Genomic DNA, 6,000 nt, shown 5'->3' with positions numbered 1-6,000 from the left:
CCTCTATATATGCCCAGCCAACTGTCAAGTCCTTCAGAGCAGCCTTGCCAGTCATTCTGAGCCCAATAAAAAGTTGCCATGTCCCCTCTTCTTTCTCCATCCCCTTTTCCTTGTGTGAGACAGGTGGAGGGTGACCATATGAAAAGGAGGATGGGGCTTCTGTATCTTTAAAAGGGAATTTCAGCAGGTGTCATTTGTATGCACGCAGCACTTGGTGAAATTCCCTCTTCATCACAACAGTTAAAGCTGCAGGAGCTCTGTCCTGTTCTGTATCTGATCATCCCAGGCAGGGGTCCTGCAGCTTTAACTGTTGTGATGAGGGAATTTCACCAGGTGCTGCATGCATACAAATGACACCTGCTGAAATTTCCCTTTCAATACAACTGTTAAAGATACAGAAGCCCTGCCCTCCTTTCCATATGGTAACCCTAGACTGGTGTGATGTGGTGTGGCAGTTCTATTGCCTCATCTGAAGCCCTACTTGCTCCTGTCAGCCCAGCCAGCCAGAGGGAGAGGGGGTCCTTTTTCCAAGCAGTGTGGATTTTCCTGCATTTTCCTCCCACTGGTTACAACAAGATGAAAATTAACTACTTTAGCTCAAGGTGGGTACAGCTGAGAGGCCCAATCCTAAAGAGCGAAATAGGCAACTTCCAGATGTTTGGCTTACAACTCTCATTAGCCCTAGCCAACATAGCTAGTGGTGAGGGATTGGAGTTGTAGGCCAAAACATCTGGAGAGCTACAAGTTGCCCATCCCTGCTATAGACAGGATATAGCTATTAACACCCATAGAGGGAAAAAATAAACATTTCAGCGGCCCAATTACTATTCCAAAAACCAATAAGTGATGTCTATTTATCCTCCCAAGTTCTACGGAGCATAAAAGTGATGAAAAAAGGTAGCATTTTCACCTCAACATTCCTAATCGGAGTGGTGTAAACTTATAGACGCCTCACAACATCACGTCTTGAACTGTAATGCACATAGTTACAGATGGGTCTGGAGCAACCATTCCAGCCTTCCTAAAATCTTATTGAATAGAAATGTACATTAAAAGCTTCAGAGCCAATTCATTCATACTCTAGCATTGCCCTTTCAGACAACTGAAGGAGAGGTGTAAATGAGCAGCGAGGCCTTGCAGTTAAGTGTAATTTATCGCCTAGGAAGGGGTCTGGTCAAACCACATTAATTATACAATCGCTTTATATCTTAAAAAAAAGAAGAAGAAAGCCCTGAAATGCTTAAATCAAAATCGTTTAGAAGCAACTTGATAGATATTAAACACCTCTGAGAAGGAAAAATGCTGCAGGCAGTTTTCTTAATAAGTCTGGTTTGGTTAATTATTGCCTAAAGCAGTTCTGAACTAATTATTTACTCCCCAAGGGGAACTCCACGTTTTCGGCATAAAAGTGCCAGAGATTGATTTTCCTTAATTGACAGCATACAGTACTAGGCAGACCACATGGAGCTGAAGGTTAAACCATTTATAGAAAGCAATAGCCAAGCCCCTACGGAGTACCAGGCAATGCATCAATGCGAATGGGAGACCCAAGTCTCAAATCGCAGCACTTTCAGGGAAAAGGCTTATTTGTCTCTGTCATATGGCCTTTACGGTTCATTTAACATCTTAAATAGCCTGTATAAATTAACTGGGCTTCATAGTTAGGCATCTTCCCCGCATCAAAGAGTTGCTTTTCTGTTCAGCAGAGAACTTGGGGAAGGTTTTAGTAACTTTTTCAGCGTGCCAGGAGAAAGGGCTAAATATCTGTTACTCTGTCTGTTGCAATTATGCTGGTACGTTGTGCGTGCTTGAAATGAGCTCTTCCTTGCTGCTAAAGGTTCCTTTTGAATCAAACTTGAGCTGAACAATTTTTTAAAAAAGGGCATAAAGGTGAGCTACATGAGCCCTGAACTCAACATCGTGTTTGAGCTGCATACGAGGATTTCCACCCCTCAACTATAGCTATAAAGTTCAAAAATGACCAAACACCAGCACTTCCAAATAGAGCTCCATCTGACGAGCGTTTTATTGCAAACTCGTTACTGGGCACTCACTGATTTCTCGGAGGTCCCTCGTATGATGACATCTGCCTCTCGCGTCCCTTCTGGCCTTTCTTGCGCTGCAAGGAAAAACAGAAAAAGTACGGTTGCTGCTCTCTCCTGCTGTTTATGGGAGAAGCAGCGTGATTATAACGCCTTACTGAATGGGCCCCATGCTCCTTGTTTACTTCCTGTTTTCAAACAGGAAGTAACTGAGTGATGACAGAGAAGTGACAGTAGCCAGCGTTTCTTCCTAGGTGTGATGGAGCATGCATATGAAGACGCAGCCCTGAATCCATACCACACTGGAACAATTTATGGATTTAAAGGACTCTTGCAGCAACACAACCCTGATTAGAAGATTATCTGATGGTTTGGCACAAGTTGGGGGTGAAAATTTGAGAATTCCGATACAATGAAAACTCACAAATTAAACATTAGCACACTTTGTTAGGAAGGAGGGTTTTCGAAGCATGATCAGAGCTGTGGAAACTGCAGTACATAACCTGATCAGCGTCAATTGTTGTTCTTTTGCAAATTTCAATTTTCAAATCACTCCCTATCAAATTCTTACACAATATTCAAAACTTTAAATCCGAACCTTAAAACGCACACATATCTTCACACAAAGAGAGAATGGCTGTTGGAAAGCTTTAGGAACACCCCAGGATTATTTTCTAAGATCATTTGCATATATTTATGGTCATTGCCTCATCTGGAGATCCAGTACTGTTCCCCGCCTATGACTTGCTGTTCCTGTTCCTACATTGTTGGTGCCTGGTCCTTTTCATTCCCACATAAACTTAGTTTCCCTGCCAGCAAATGTTGCCTTTTCACTAAACACTTCCTGTGACAAACTTAAAACTGTACCCTTTTTGTTTCCGATTTGTTCCCAAGCCCTGCTAGATCTATTTCCTTAAGCTGACTCACTTGGCTTCTTGAGTACGGATCCCCCACATATCTCAAATTACGCATCTTGTTACTTTCGAAGTAGCAGAGATTTGGTGAAGGAAGTACTTAAACAATAAACTGTTAGGTCTGAGGAAATGGAGACTATCTGCCTAGCTACAAAATGTCATTTGGACTCTAGAGTTCTGGAACCAGAGTTGCTGTTCCATTTGTAACTTGATGTGGAACAGCAATGATTGTGTGCTGGCTAGAAGCAATTTAAGGTGTACTCCTATGCATTTTTAGCCAGGAAAGAAAATCTATAATTCCCAGCATCCTATGAGTTGTCAGACTTTTCCTATCTAAACATGCATAGGATTGCCTTTGGCTGTTATTATTATTATTATTATTATTATTAGTAGTAGTAGTAGTAGTAGTAGTAAAAAAGCTGCAATGGATTATTCTTGTTGTATTTGTACTGAATGTATGTGTACTGAACATATTTGTACTGAAAATGTATGGAATAGCTAAAATAAATAAATGCATATGACCCTCTTTAACCCAGGAAAGCAAGGCCTCCTGAATTTAGTGCATGCCTTAGAAAATGTAACACTAAAAGCTGAATGCTTTTATTGATAGGCACAGGAGTCCTGGAAATTTGTTACACTGCACTTTGAAGACTAAATTAAAAACAATAAAATGGCTGTTTGGAAATCTCTTACACATTTACTGGCTTTTTGGAAAATTTTCACTGCTTTAAGAAGGCCATTGGTGTCACGACAAAGACCTCTCAGCCTCTGATTTACTTTCTAAGCTGTATAAATTTCCTTTTAAGCTGCTGCAATTCAATGAAAGTTCGGGGGTTTTGGAACTATTCAAGCCTGTTGATTGCCATTCTCTTTCAATGAGGTGCCCACAGTATTCGCAACAATACCCGGATTAAGAATTCGATACGGTCTATTAATAAGTGGCCATATAATTGCAAAAGGATTATTCACACAACAAAGGATTATTCATATAGCTCTGCAGTGAAGGTGTTTAATATGTTTCTCAACTAATAATAAAAAAAAACACTTCAAGAAGGTTTGCAACCTTTGTAAGAAATTGACCCATGAAGCTTCTGTATTGAGTCGTATCTTTAAAAAGAAAAGAAAAGAAACACTTTTTAAAGAGATACACAGGATGGTGCTATGCTGCACAGTCTGGTTGACAAAAAGCTGTCAATTCAATTTGTGTTGTTGGCATATTTGCACAAAGCAAAATAACAGCTGTTCAGGGATGTGGTATGTTTATCTATATATACACATATAGTGTGTATATGTGAAACAGAAAGAGAATCAGTTTAGACTTGATTAAAGACATCTTAAGTCAGGGGTGAGCAACATGTGCCCTCTAGATGTTTTGTCCTATGACTTCCATGTGCCCTAGCTAGCATAGCCAATGGTGAAGCACAGCGGAAGTTCTCCAAAAGCCCTGCTGTGGCCTCTGTCTCTGAGGGTTGCCTTCCTGTGAGGAAGTAGAGAAAGGAGAGGGACAAACACACAGAGGAAGGACTATGGCCTGGAAGTAGGATTGAAGGCTGGTGAAGCACCAGTGAGGACTCAGGGGTGGAGTAGAACATCCTTGTTAGCAGTTTGGAAACAAAGGCAACAAACTCTGTGATTGTTGCTATACCAACAGACCCTGTGGGGAAACCCCTAACATACCGTTGAAACTGTGCAGGCCTATTGTTGAGCTGAAACAAACACAGAAGACTGAACTGATACATTTTGGTTCCAGTTCTTTTGTGTCAACCCTTAAGTGGCTGAAAACCCTCCCTGTTCATCTACGCCATTAAATCACTCCTTTGAATCTTCTGTGGGTTTCTCCAGCAGCCCTATCTGGATCACACCCGGGTATGAAATTACCTTCAAGATTTGTATGACTGACAGAAATTACCCGATCAAAAAACCATCACTTTCAGCTCCTGCAATGGAATTTATTTCGTTGAATGCAAACATCCAAGTTGCTGTATTCAGGACAAAGGTGAAACAATAACTGATCTATGCTCTTATTTTAGGTACCATGAATCTACAGTCTTGCTTGGGGTGGAGGTATTGGAACAGGTTGCAACGCACTTCAATCCATAACTTCTTTAATTTTATCTATTATTTCAATACAGATGCTATCTTATCCAAGAACAATGAAACAAGAGAAAATCTCTGGATATATAGACTTGGCACAGAAACACCACATGGAATCAACTTCAGAAGATAAGAGCTGATAGCACTCATCTACAGAAAATGCCAGACTTTGCATCCGCCTGCTCATGTGTGTGCAAGGGAACATGAATGGACATGTAAGCCCTGCCCCTAATGTTGCCACACACCAGGTTCCCAATCAACTTTTTCACATTGAGCATAGAGGTTTTTGCAGAGCTCCGTAAACTGAGCATGCTGCTAGAGATTCTATGATCTTGAACATTGCCTTATCAGTGTTTCTGATCATGGAACCACTGTAAGTGTGTTCAGCTGAACATAGAGTCTGTTCAGATTTTCACATGCAATACGTAAAAGTTTGACTGACAGCTGGATGTGCAGGAACACTGGGGGCGGGGCTTATTGAAGGAGGAGGAAGCCGAAATGTTTTACTTTTGTCTTTAATAATACTGTTTCTTTAGCCACTGTTTATGCACACACACACACACACACACACACACCTACACAGCAAGAGAGAGGGAGATTAAAGTGTTGTTCCCTGAGCTTTGGCTCTTAATTGGGAGAAATCCACAGAAAGTAACCCAAACATTTTTTTTTTATAACAAAGGCAGCAGAAGAAGAGGGAATGAGCCTGCAAAAGAGCTAATCTCTGTTTATCCAGGCAATTTATAAGTGGCAGCTGCCATTGTGTGTTTTTTTCTCTTGAATTACACTAAAAAAAGAAAAAGAAATGGAATGTTAGGTTGAAAAGATTTAGAGAAAATGATCATTTTCTGGTTTAGAGAAAAATGATCATTTCAGCATTGCCCCTTGAGTGTGTTTCTGCATGTTCAGACACACAAAGATACTGGGAAGTCACATTTGTTCTGTTGGTT

Source organism: Elgaria multicarinata, chromosome 9 (genome assembly GCF_023053635.1).
Source record: "Elgaria multicarinata webbii isolate HBS135686 ecotype San Diego chromosome 9, rElgMul1.1.pri, whole genome shotgun sequence".
Classification (NCBI taxonomy): Eukaryota; Metazoa; Chordata; class Lepidosauria; order Squamata; family Anguidae; genus Elgaria; species Elgaria multicarinata.
Note: the sequence above shows the minus strand (reverse complement) of the source record.